General features: G+C 41.2%; 1 protein-coding gene across 13 annotated transcripts in view; it reads right to left on the reverse strand.

The window, feature by feature from the left end:
* FBRSL1 (fibrosin like 1) overlaps positions 1-14,508 on the reverse strand; it is a 1,065,261-nt gene that overhangs the window by 365,220 nt on the left and 685,533 nt on the right. The window contains exon 1 of one of the 13 annotated variants that reach the window (XM_075898375.1): positions 3,731-3,972. The exons of the other annotated variants lie outside the window; for them this stretch is intronic. The gene's annotated coding sequence lies outside the window, so the exon portion shown is untranslated. Of the gene's footprint in view, positions 1-3,730; positions 3,973-14,508 lie in introns of those variants that run through there. 13 annotated transcript variants of the gene reach the window in all.

Here is a 14,508-nt window from a genome sequence, read left to right on the forward strand (position 1 = left end):
TTCGTGAACAGATACCTCTGATAACTAGCTGACTGCACTACATTCTCTGTACAAATCAGGGGTCCTCCTCTGTTGCACCTTCCTCCTTTGTTCCTGGTACACCACTTCCCCACTTAACTTAGGTCACCATTGCTCAATGAACCTAGATTCAAGCCCTCCTCATTAGGTTTGCAAGCCTGCCCATAAAGATGCTCTTCCTTCTCTTCATTAGCTGGATCCCAATTCTTCTTAGCAATCCTTGTGCCCAGAACAGCATCGCATGGTCGAAGAAACCAAAGGTCTCTCTCTGACACCCTCTGTGGAACCATGTATTTATTTCCAAGATTTGACAATCCCTACCTGGACCTTTTCCTTCCAGAGAGAGGATGGATAAGAACACCACTTTCCCCTCAAACTCCTTCATCTTTCTTCCCTGTAATACATAATTTGCGGTGACCTGCTCAAGGTCATTCATGGTCATATCGTTAGTTCCTACATTAAGAAATAGGAAGGGATAGCAATCCAATGGTTTGATCAGTTTTGGAAGACTCTCGGTCACATCCTGAATTCTAGTCTCGTGTTCAAATTTCTTTCTGCAATCATCAGAAGTAGAAAACAACACTAAATAAATACGAGTCTCACATAATAATTTGTTTCCAGGCTTAAGGAGCATTAGCAACATGGCAATAAAGAGGGCCTGCTTTATTAAATGTTTATTAAAAATATTAGATATGTGAAAGGAAGACAGCAGTGTATGTGCTAGAGCAGGAGGTTTTGAAAACTCTCACACTTTAACTGGATGAGTAGAGAAACTTCATATTTAATAAATGCTTCTTATTCTCCCAATATATTAATTAGTCATTGAAATTAAAAAGGCATTAAAAAATACAGAGACAAAGAGTTTTAAAAATACTAACTAATCGTTCTTCTATTCACAACAGCTCAGAATTACACTATCATGGCTCTCCTGATTTGCACAGTGCAGACAGAGAAAAAAAACCCTTTAATTCTCCTTTCCCACAAGAAAAAGTTTTCAACCTTTCTTTCTTTATGCATCATAAAAAAAAAGGAGAAAAGGCCCCAAACATATTTTCCCCCTGCTTTGCAGTTCACTTCTCGTTCCAAATATTGAAAGATACTTCCTGATAGGTAGAGAAAACGTGTTAAACAAGAAAAAAAACCAGGGAGCAGTAACATGTGTGCTGGTTTCGACTGCTCCTTATTCAAAGCCAATGACAAAATAAAATCAAGTGTATTTAACCTCAACATGTTTCTCTTAAGTACCCATACTAGACTATTTTCTGCAATTCTAACCACTGTATGCTTTCAGCTAACCACACTCTCTGCTCTCACACTGCAACACAGAGCCCACTTAGAGTTCAAACACAGTATCTGTATCCAACCAGTCTAAGCTCTTTTGGGTGCAAGAAGCCAAAATATCACTTCCCCTCCTGTTTTCATCTATGCACCATCCCTGTTTGCATGCAGGAATACACATATGTAATCTCATGCTATTTGGAACACACATTTTTATTCCATATGAAATCTGATTGAGGGGACACTCAACTGCAAAATTATGGCAATAGAGTCTCCTCTGTAGGGTAATCCTTAGGATTTATGAAGCCCTCTGCGGTATTGTTAAACTTAGGGTCAATTGTCATCTGCCTCTATGCCCAGTGGCAGATCAGAGGCAGATGACAATTTTTTAGAGATATGATTTTATAATCTTCAGCAACACACTAATGAAATATCTTTAGAGCAAATTTTAAACTAAGGTCCTGCAGAATAGCACAGTAAAATCAGAAAATGACAGGATATACCTGGGGTTGGCTAATACTTGTTAAATGGCTTCATTACCACCTGATTGGCTTTTTCACAGGTTCAGTGTTTGCTCACCCCACCTTCTGTATTAAATCTGATTTGTCAGTTTAATAATGTGTTCACTTTTTTCATTGTATTCCTTTGGTATAAATGGTCATGCCAATTCTCTTCCAGATCTGAGGAAGTGGGTCTGACCCATGAAAGCTCATCACCTATTAAACTATCTTGTTAGTCTTTAAAGTGCTACACAGTTCTTCCTTTTGTTTTTGCTAATAGGTCTGGCAGGCTTTTTCACTTTTACGTTAACTAGATCCTCTCTGAAGGAAGCAGAGCCAGAGAACAAGGAAGGAAGAGGCAGGTGGCTGGACATAAAGACCTACTGGTGTCTGAAATGTTTGGGTCCTCTAAGCAGCTGCATATTCTGCATATGGGTAGGGACGTCTGTGCTCCTTTGCAATACCCACATGTGTGTGCAACTGAATGAAGGTGAGTGGGTGGGGCAAAATAGCTCTTTATGGTTCACTGATCCTTTCACACCAACATGAAAACACGGAAGAAAAGGTCGCAACACTAGACAAAACTGCCTCATGATTGGACTGAGCATTAGCAAGGGAAAGACCAAGACAATGAGGATCAACCAGTCCAATAACAATACCATCACACTGGGAGGGAATGACCTGGAAGATGAGGAGCAGTTCATCTACTTGGGGAGTAATATGGGCAGAGATGGAGGAACAGGCAAGGATATCAGTGCTAGGATAGGAAAAGCAACACCTGCATTCTAGACTCTTCGCCCCATACGGAGTTCACAAATAATATCTGCAAAGATGAAACTGTGAATCTTCAATACAAATGTGAAGATTGTGCTCTTGTATGAATGCAAAACCTGGCATATTAAAAAGTCTTCAAATCACTATCTATTTTAGGTATAGGTTGGCCCTCCCTTGTCTGGTACCCTTGGAACCTGATCGGTGCCAGATGAGGGATTTTGCCAGGCCAGGGAAGATCATTTGTGACCACCCTGCTACTGTCCCCTTCTCCCCCAGCTCTGGCCTATCTGCCAGCTTTCCCACCCCCCCTCCATTATAGCACCACTGCCCTGCCAGCTGGTAGGGCTCTCAGCTGCAAGCCTTCCACCGTAACCCTTTGGTCCCTGGAAATTCACAGTACCAGAGAGTCATAGTTAGAGAAGTATCAATGAAGCCCTCAATAATGAAGTCTCCAAAGACCTTGCAATCTTTAGTGTATTAATTTGCAGGTGTGGAAGAGAAGTGCTATTATCCCATCTTATAGATAAGGAGTTGAGGTCCAGAGAGATTAAATGGCTTGGCGCAAGGTCTATGGTGGAACAGTTTCTTGAATCCTGCTCTCCCAAGCCCCAGGGGAATAGTCTAACCAGTGAATCACCTACCCATCTTTCCTTCAGATCTCTAAAGTGCAGTAATATTTGGACCACACACACTTTACTCAGCCACATGCTTTGTAAGGTGGAGGTAGTATAGGAGGTAGCATTCTCCAATATTTAGGAAATCCTCCATAAGATAGGTCTCCTGGCTTAATGGCCCCATTGTGCTGATGAACTGGGCACAGAGTAGTAGAGAATTTTTCTTTATATCTGAATCAAGTCTTTCAGTATCAGTGATCTTTTCAGCAGCTCGATTAATGCCATATGTCTGGATTTTGTCTCATCTCTTTTTTTACAAAGCTTCCCCCCCATCCCTTAAAATATCACTGTGTGTTTTCATTCTGTGGAATCACACCGCACAATTCTCTGAATAAATATCTTCCCCTAATGTAAAAAACAGAACCATTACAAAAATCTCCCCCACATCTTCTCTGCAGTATTTCATCTCTTCTGTACCCTGTACTATAGATTTATCTATAGCAAGAATTATTATACCCAAATCCAGAATATAAAGCTTCTACATACCTTTGGGACAACTTTCCTTCTACAGGATTGGGAGTATCAGAGCAGAATGCAGAGTCTTATTTCCAGCTAGTTACAAATGATAGGGCTAGCTTGAAGAGCAATGCTCATGAGTCAACCGCATACTGACATTGGTTCTATTGGTACAGACTCACAATGAGGTTATTGAGATCCAGGCCAGCTTGCTTCTGAAATGAGTCACTGCTTTTCCACAAGTCATTTTCAGTTTTAGGTAGTGTGAACCTTCTCTCACTATTTTTCAACCTACTGGTTCCTAAAGACTTTATACAAATTAAACCGTCTCGTCTCCTGTTTGTGCTTTCCCCACTTTTATTCTCCACATTGGCTGGGAATTCTGTTTTTCATTTCAGTTTACTCTAGTAGGCAACTGCAACTGGAGTGTGTTTCAACACAAAATGGCAAATCTTTTGGTGGTCTCAGTCTTGATACAGTTGCACTAAGTGTAATTAAGCTGCTCTCAAGGTAATGAACCAAAGAAAATTGGAAGAAATATCCCACGGAGTTTCTAATCACTGTTTAAAACATTCTGGGACAAATTTTGACTTGACATTACATCCTGCACAGTCCCAATGAGGACATTAGTGTTTTAACTAGTGTGAATCAGAACAAAATTTTGTCCACATCATCTAGGACAAAAACGATAACCTCTCACTAATGAGGAAGAAACAGCACATACATGAATCATCACACTATTATAAACCACAGGCTTGACTCTAATGTCAGGTAAGAAAGTGGCTGAATGTGAGTCACCCTAACTACACAGATGACCAAATCTGCTGCTCCTTTCTTTTACCAGAAATGTCATAACAAACACCCAGCTTTCTCAGGGAAGAGACAGGCTTAACTGAAACCAGCAGATTACATTTGTGCAACATACTTTATGTTGTTAAATGGATTCTAAATGGAATTCAAGATTTTGGGCAAAACATTTCTAAAGTTGTTTTGGAAAGGAATTAAAATCTGAGCTCTCAAACAGATAAATAGGAATCCCTGACAAAATGCTACATTTGAAGATGGCATGAAGTCAGCCACATAGAAAGAGAATTAAAACCTAGGATAAAAATAAAACTTACATGGTTCAAAACAGCACAGCCTCCCCTGCACCCACTCAGAGGCCATTTGTTTATGCTGATAAATCTTAAAATTGTTTTTAACATATTTTCTTCCAGGTTTGTAGATTATTTGTAATATAAAAATTCACCAAAGGAGAAGCAAGAACTTATAAGAGAACATTTCTGCTTCGATAGAACAGTTTTTTCAGATGTGACTGAAAGGAGCTACTGGTCCAATCCACAATGCAAACACATCATTGCATTGTGGATTAGACTAGCGGTTCTCAACTCAGCTCTTTTTGTACTGCATGGGCTGCATATACACAATATATATATATATACTACATATAGGGCCCAGAGGATGTGACATGGGCTGCAACTGTGTGTTGTAGGGATGTTAAATATCAGTTAATTGAATCGTCAAGTAAACTCATGACATTTTATCAGTTAGTCAACTATTCTATAGACCCTGGAGACAGGGACAGCAGCTACTATATCAGAGGCAGCTACACGGGGTGCCAGGTGGGAGCTGGTCCGCAAGGGAAGCCAGTTTAAAAACTAGCTCCCCTCGACCGGCTTCCTCTCACACTGTGCTGCTGCTTCTGAGAAAGAGGCAACAGTGCGGGGTGTAAGCAGTCCCTGTCTAGCTCCCAATGCATTTTAAATCCAGAGCCACAGGAGGGGTAAGTCCCAGACTCGTCGCAAGCCAAGACTGAGCCAGACGGGTGGCCGGCCTGCTAAAAACTTTACTGACAGGGAGAGGGGGAGAGGAAAATATGTGTAGTCTATAGCATTCACCTATAAGCTTTTGCTTATTGGTTAATTGACTACACTATTACATCCCTAGTGTGTTGATGGCACTGCCGGTTGAGAACTACTGACTTGAACAACAAGAAGCAGTTCAAAGAGTCAAGTAAGACAAAGTTAAAGCACATCTATTTCTAGGCTAGAAAGCTTTTGACTCAATGCATCGGTCATTCAGTAGGCTTATTTATGTATTTATTTTTGTGTGTTCAAATCGCCCTTGTATCTAATCCTAAAGTTTTAAAGATTGTGGTTAAAAAATCCAGCTCAAGTTGCAATGCAAATGAGATTTGTGATCATGCTTTCATCCTTTGGTGGATGTCTGTCAATATCCCAAACACATGACACAATTTGGCACTGTTCAGGATGATTGGCAAGTCTGTACCTGGAACAGAAGGGGAGTTTCAGGTCAGGAGTGCGGTTCTTTGGCACAATTATGACTGGAAGGTTTGTAGAGCACCTGCATGCAATGTGTCTGACTACAGTTAGTTCTTTCATGCTCTCACTTTCATGAGAACCTAACTTCACCCTCCTACTCATAACCACAAAAAGGAAACTTTCTAGATACAGTAGAATTTGTCACGGCAGGGGAAGAGGAATTAAACTAAACAGCAAGAGCAACTAAAATCTGGGTAAACCAGTCTGGTGGCAAACCTCTGCCATTTTGACTTTGAAATCACTGTATTCTCCATGGTATGTTTATTTCCTCAGGAAAACAACTCAGTTACAGTGGCTGGTGATCATGACTTTACCCTATTTTCTAACTGGCCTGAATGAGACACAGAGAAATGAAGTGATTTACCCAAGGCCATTCAGCGGGTCAGTGATTCATCTGACATTAAAACCAGGGTGATTCTTGTTCATAGTTCAGTCTTATATTTCAACCACAGTTTTTTCTTTTGACTATTCCTGCTTTCATTTCAACTGATTTTCACTGTATTAAATTGGAAACAAAGCTTAAACTACACTGTTGATTGTTGACATTAATGCTAATGGAAAGGCCACCTTGCAAAAAATAATTTTTCACATTGCAGCTAGCCATCAGCTGTAACTGATGCCTGGCTAGCCATTGGCACAATTAGATTGCCAGCTGAATTATTCTTGATAGAGGATATGGAACACTTTTCCTCTTTTGCCCTCACCCTCTCATTCTATTTTATTTGTCTTCCTATCCTATAACTTGGTTTCCCACATCTCCTATGAAAAAATATGTGCAAAATGCTTGCAACATAGAAAAGAGAATATAGTAACCGAGTAGGTATAAATAATAAATGGAGCACCTTGAGTATCCTAAGTATAACACCTATAGAATCTACTTGTTTTGGACTGAGACACTAGTAGTGGAAACAGACATGCCTTTCCAACTCCCAGGTAATGGGAAGAGGAAGAAGAGTCTTAATAACGCTTGATAGAGATTAGCTTACTCAGTGATCTTAAAGAGCTCTCAACATGCAGGGAATAGACTGGAACAATGAATTGACTTGGAGAGCTTATCTAATGTTATAGCCTTATGCATGTCAAGTAATATTTTGTAGGGCGGCGGGGGAGAGTAAAGTTTTCAATTCAAGCTTCTTGGATGAAGGTTTTCTCTAAAATAAGGCAATCACTTAAAACACTGTATTTGCATGTATCCTTTTTTCACTAATGCAGATTCATATAAAAACCTCCACCTCAGATACATGAATTGTATCATTAAGCACTATCGTTTACAAAAAGCTGTGCATGAGACAACTTTGTGCTGTTGATGATAGTAATGCATTTATTTGAAAAATGTGATGGGTCAAAAGAACAGTGCTCATGTATAGCTAAATAGCTATTTTTACTTCAAGTACCCTACAAACATTTTCTCTGATGTGCACTCATGGCCAGTGTACAAGGAAATCTTCTTACAGTGCAACTACCATGGTCTGATCAGCTTCTATTCCAGTGGTCCAACTAGGGATGTAAGCAACTAGTTAACTAGTTGACTACCCAATCAGCCAAGGATTATCATTACCTGACTAGTTGCTTCCCTCCTGCCTTTGCTACCTCTGCCAAGGGGAGGAGCAAGGACCAGTGCTGGGAGGAAGCTGGCTTAAAAGCCAGTTTCCCCCAGCACTGTCTCTGTGGGAGAAGCGGGGTGGAGGGGAGGCAGAGGTGAAGTAAGGGAAATGGTATGAGTGTGGACCAAAGCAGTCACGTGGGGTCCGGACTGCTGCACCTCTGCCTTTGAAATGTACGAGAGCCGCAGGCGCCCCCCTTATTGACTAACTGAGTAGTCAATGGAAATTCCATCGACTACTTGATTCGCTGATAAATTGAATTTAACATCCATAGGCCCAGCCCAGGGATATGTCTATCTGAGGGCCTAAGTGAAATGAGCTGATGGTTTCCAGCCAGCTCCTACAGCAGAAGTATGAAGAACACAACAAATATCATAATCATCATCACTGGCACCTTTAATATCAGATCCAGCAGAGAGGTGTAGGATGGTAAGAGTTTGAAGAACAGCCCTATTTATTCCCAGGGTGGGCATCTGGCTGCATGTGGCCCATCGGATTTCTATGTGTAGCTCAGCCATGAGATACACTGTTTACCATTATCCACATACAGGATTGCCAGATTCCGCTGCTTTTCATCCGCATCAAGTGAATAATGCTTCCAGTATTACAAAAGTAACACACACATAAAGCAAGAGCATGGGAAGTAAGGTGCGTGCTAATTGCACACAACATTGACTGTGAGAGCTGTACATTCCCTCTGCATCCGATCAAAGCACTGCTCCAGTTCAGTCAGCACATCTCACTAATTTTAGGGACACACGCATGGTTAGCAAAACTATCCTATCCTGGGAGACCATCTTTGTTATGATAATCTTGCTGCCCACTGAGATCCAGTGAGATAAAGAAAGGCCACTCATGCAGCCCACGCACTAGCCTAGGTTGCCTCTCACTGATTTATGCCTTAGGCTGTGTCCAGACTCAGGGGTGTTTTCGGGAAAAGTAGCCTTTTTCCGAAAAAACTTCACCTGCGTCTAGACTGCAGCTGCGTTCTTTCGAAATTAAATCGAAAGAACGCGGCTATTCTTTCGACGGTGGTAAACCTCATTTCACGAGGAAGAACGCCTTCTTTCGAAAGTGCTTCTTTCGAAAGAAGGCGTTCTTGAATGTAAATAGGGCTTCTTCGAAAGAGAGCATCCAGACTCACTGGGTGCTTTCTTTCGAAAAAGTGGCTTGCTCTTTCGAAAGTTCCGCATGCAGTCTAGACACTCTCTTTCGAAAGAGGCTTGCAGTCTAGACATAGCCTTAGAGTACAATCTATCCATGTCAGAAGGGGAATAAGGTGGGCTTGTACTACTACTCATGCTGTATCTAACATGAAGATAAAGGGAGGACCTTTGACACAAGGCCTATAAATCTGGCAACTCTTATAAGCACTTAATTTATTTAAAATACCCTTAAAAACTGTAAATAAAAAATAATATTTTGAACTTATATATAGGGACTTTCAGCCAAAGATCCCAAACTGCTTTACAGAAGTGGGTATTATACCACAGCGAGGGACACTGGCTACTGATGCACAGAGCTTAAGTGACTTCACAAAGGTTACAGCAAGAATAGCACCCAAATAACTTTAGCTGAAATATTGTGCTGCAACTCTCAGGCAGGTCACCATAGAACACATATCCTGCAAAGGGTGGGGTAGCCCCTGACATAACATAAACAGTTTGGGGGCGGGGGAAGGGGAACTATGTAAAGCAGGGGGCCACTTCAGAAATTTTCGAAGTGTACCCAGGCTAAACCTAAGGGGTAGACCCTCAAGTGGAAGGTGTAGGGCCAGCATACTTCCCTGCTTCCCCACCCACAGACCATGATTGTTCTGGAGGTTAAGGGGCTCCTTTGCCTCCCCAGAGGTTCCCCTAGACACCTATGTCCCTGGCAGTGGGAGGAGACTTTGCGCATTCCCCCTTTGCCCCCAGACCAATCAGGGCTTGGGAACAGAGGAGCACATGAAGCCTCCTCCTGCCCTGCCAGGAGCACATGGCACTTCTAAGCTCCATGCCCTCTTTGCAGGGCAGGGGCAGGGTGGAGGAAACTTTGCGTGCTCCCCCGCCCCAGGCCGTGATTGGCTGGGAGGAGGGAGAATGTGCAAAGTCTCCTCCCACCCTGCCAGGAGCACTCCTCACAAGGTAGGGGCAGGGCAGAGGAAACTTCATGTGCTCCTCCCTGCCCCAGGCCGATCAGGGCTTGGGGACAGGAGAACGCACCTAGTCTCTTCCTGCCCTGCCAGGAGCTCGTGGTGCTTCTAAGCGCCGCATGCTCCTGGCAGGGCAGAGGAAATTTTGTGCACTTCCCCTGCCCCCAGAACCTAATTGGCCTGAGGGCAGGGAAGTGGCAGGGTCTCCGCAGGCCGGATCAACCCATTTGGCAGGGTGGATCCAGCCCGCGGAGGAGGCTTTTGCCCACTCCGATCTAAAGTTACAGCAGCCTATTCATAACTGCCTCTGGGTAACAGTAGTGTTTCAAATCTCTGTCCTTCTCTCCATCTCCTTATTCCAGCATGCTCATCCTATCCCTTCACCACATGCCCCGCAGTAGGATTTGAGAAAGAGTCTTCAGAAGACAAATTATGGCAGTGGGGTAATCCTCTCTGGTCAGATTTGGAACTTTAAGAGTCCTTTTATGTCATCCTGGCCTCATTCCCCAGCTTACACAGGCTTGATAGTGATGAGAGAGACAATCTCTCACTTTTTAGCTCTAAGTCCCCTCCTCTAAACAGTAGACAATGCTGCTTCCACATAAACATATCCCTCACTCCCATACACGACTGTATATTAACAGGTGTGCAGTGATGGTAATTTATTATTACAACATTACAGTATTCACCAGATGCCCCAGTGAGATTCAAGAATTCATTGTGCTTGGTGTTCTACAGTCTCTACCCCCACAGCCATATGAATGGAGTCAGGCCACACATGTGACTGTTTCAGCATTTGAGTCTTTCCCCATGCCTCATTTCCTTACTTTTTCTGCTTTTGGCAGATGTTCCAATAGCCTGATCCTGCCATGTGACAGAGCCTTGGATGCTCTGTGCATAGATAGAAGCTGAAACCTTTTTGGCATGCATCAGGATAGTAATCCATCTTTTAGGGCCATATTAAAAAACCCAGTGAAATGAAATCTATCACACTGAGTGCAGTGAAAGTTCATGGCGAGATACATTTCTTGCCATGCCTGAACTATGAGCCAAATTTCAAAGCAAAGCTGTTTGTTTTGGGGGGGTTATATTATTGTAAAAGACATCACAGAACTAGAATTGCTAGTGGCTATTATTTTTATTATTATTATATTATTAGTAGTAGTATCTTGCTAAATCATTAGAGCATTTGTGACCCAAGTAAGATGGGAATCCATTTTAAGTGAGAGTGATCCATTTTCCTATCTTTTTAAATACTTATTTAACAATTACAGTAAGCATACAGAAAAGTTTAACTTTAAAATGGGAAGACATCTACTTTTCCTGCTCCTATGAAAAGAAACATATAAAATTAAGCACCTGAACAGGCAAACTAAGGCTTACCATGTACAAAAGCTGGCCACTGAAAACAATGTATGCTCAATCTGCATTCTGATTTAGAGAAGCTGGGATGAGCCTCATTTGAAAATCTGACCTACCATTGTATGGTGAAAACTCTTGAAGATCATGATCAATGGCCTAATTTATTTTAACCTAATTAAGTGTCCTGCAAAAGATCATGCTACTCAAAGACTGGCATGCTCTGATTTTTGCATTAGAATGTACTTTTTAAGCACATCTTTAAACTGTGCAACAGGTGTCATTCCCCTTAATGCCACTCAAAGAGAGTGGCTGAATTTTAAAACTGGCTGCAACACATTAAACTTCAGAAGCAGAAAAAGAATGTCAATCAAAGGATAGAATCATAGAATCGTAGAATAATAGGACTGGAAGGGACCTCAAGAGGTCATCGAGTCCAGCCCCCCGCCCTCAAGGCAGGACCAAGCTCCGTCTACACCATCCCTGACAGATGTCTATCTAACCTGTTCTTAAATATCTCCAGAGAGGGAGATTCCACCACCTCCCTTGGCAATTTAGTCCAATATTTGACCACCCTGACAGTTAGGAATTTTTTCCTAATGTCCAATCTAAACCTCCCCTGATGCACTTTAAGCCCATTACTCCTTGTCCTGTCCTCAGTAACCAAGAGGAACAAATTTTCGCCTTCCTCCTTGTGACACCCTTTTAGATATTTGAAAACCGCTATCATGTCCCCCCTTAATCTTCTTTTTTCCAAACTAAACAAGCCCAGTTCATGAAGCCTGGCTTCATAGGTCATGTTCTCTAGACCTTTAATCATTCTTGTCGCTCTTCTCAGTACCCTTTCCAATTTCTCCACATCTTTCTTGAAATGTGGCGCCCAGAACTGGACACAGTACTCCAACTGAGGCCTAACTAGTGCAGAGTAGAGCGGCAGAATGACTTCACGAGTTTTGCTTACAACACACCTGCTGATACAACCTAGAATCATATTTGCTTTTTTTGCAACAGCATCACACTGTTGACTCATATTCAACTTGTGGTCCACTATGACCCCTAGATCCCTTTCCACCATGCTCCTTCCTAGACAGTCGCTTCCCATCTTGTATGTATGGAACTGATTGTTCCTTCCTAAGTGGAGCACTTTGCATTTCTCTTTATTAAATCTCATCCTGTTTACCTCTGACCATTTCTCTAACTTGCTAAGGTCATTTTGAATTATGTCCCTATCCTCCAAAGAAGTTGCAACCCCACCCAGTTTGGTATTATCTGATATATCCTGTAGTCATCTCTCTATCTTTGTCATGACTTGCTCTTGCCCTATTTTGGAAGGAAGGAAAAGAACAGGAATCTATTATTTAGACTAAATCCTACAACTCTGTTCTAACATTCATGTCTCTCTCTAGGGAAATAACTCTCAAAACCATGCTAACCAGTCAGATTTTTTTAAACACACTCTGCCTTGAGGTTCCAAACTGAATATTTTTATACATTAGATGGTTTAAGAAGGTCATAGACTCTGTCTTAGTAGCAATTTGAAAGGAACCAAACATAAGGAATACAGCTGAACTCATTATTATATTTAAAATGTTTCAGGATCCTCAAAAACAGATTAAGTAATGCAATAATAAAACTCTCAGTGAAACTGTGCAATAAAATCCATCAACAGAGGAGATGGGTAATATAATCGCTTTAGAAAAAAAAACCTCTGCTCTATGCTTGAATTACCTTGTGCACCACAAGATAGAGGATTTAGACTATGGCAACGGAGTGAAATCTCTCTTCAGGGACATCCTTCTCATAATTGTACATTCATGCCTCTCTCCCCAGTAGTAGCCTAAATACAATTTACCAGTGCACACATTTTTATAGGGTTTCTGCAAAACCACCATTTTATTACCACCCTGGTTATAAGGGGCCCCAAAGCAATTCTTGAGGGTTCCCTAACCGAGGAAGATATTAAGCACGAATAAAAAGAATCAAAAAGTCTATCTACAATTTATAGCTCTTTATAAAGGACTTTGGGGCACTGCAATTTGAAGGTGAAAAGTAAATGGAAAGCAGATTTAGGCTGGAAAATTCCATATGAACAATGGGAAGACGTATGGGGAATTATCCAGAGATTTTTAAGGTGTGCAAAGTTAAAAACATACAATTTCAAATTATACACAAACACCCAAAGATAGATTTATTTCATTAATAAAGTCTATTTAGAGTTTGATAACAGATACCTTCTATATGTAAATGTTGGAAAAACAACCCGATGTTAAACCATCCATCACACAAAGAGAAGGTAATAAGCAGCTATGAAAAATTCTCAGGAGGACACTAGTTCCTAATAGTTTCCGATCTTAGCTAGAAGATCTTGAGCTTAGCAGTCAGGAAATCTGAACTCTGCCATTAACCTTCCATGTGACCATGGGCAACTCACTTAATCCACTGTGCCTCTGATTCCTTGTTGGTGAAATGAGGTAATATGAATTCTTTAACACATGTTACATCTTTTAAGATAGTGGCATTAAAGGTGCTGGATAAAGTAAAAGTGATAAGTGTTATTAATTTTCACAGTGCAGATTACTGCATTCAGCTGAACACATCTGATTAAAAAGTAGCACAGACTAAGAAATAAGCAATAAACTTGTTTATAGTGGTTATTAGGAATAAGTGAATTAAAATTAATTAATAAATAAACAAAAGAACTTATCAATGGGCAATGTTGTGAGCATGTAGAAAGCAGTAGGTCTGTGAGAAGTTATTTTGATTGCAGATGAGTTGCAAAATTTAAAGCCACACTTTCCCAAAATTTGGGGTGCTTGCATTGTGTGTTAACAAATGAAGACTGGGTATTTTTCTCACAACAGTTCAGCCATAAGTTATTGTTTGGCTAGATGCAGGATTGACTAAGTATCATTCTATGGCCTATATAGGAGATCAGATTAGATAAGTGGTCTTTGACTTGGAGCTGCTGAGTCCTGCACATTTCACAGACTATAGGTAAGATTTCAAAAGGAGTCTGCATCTTCATATGAAATTGTTTAGGATTCTGAAAATTATAAAAAGGTGAAAACACCATGACTAGATGATCATATTAGAGCCTTCTGTCTTTAAAACATAAATATCAAATTCCCTGCTGTCATAATTCCATTGACTTCAGTGGAATGATACCAGCAGGGAATTTGTCACTGTGAAATGGATGATGGGAACAAGAAGTGATTCTATCCCTAAATTTTGTTCATTTCTTGGTATAAGGAGTAGGCATTCTTTAGTTTTGTGATCATGGGTGGTGGAGAATAGGCATTAGATAGGTGGTGAAGTTTCTAGTATTGGTGGAAGGTAACACAGTTGGTATTGGATCTTCTGCAATGCCTG

The sequence above is a fragment of the Pelodiscus sinensis genome, chromosome 15 (genome assembly GCF_049634645.1).
Source record: "Pelodiscus sinensis isolate JC-2024 chromosome 15, ASM4963464v1, whole genome shotgun sequence".
Taxonomy (NCBI): Eukaryota; Metazoa; Chordata; order Testudines; family Trionychidae; genus Pelodiscus; species Pelodiscus sinensis.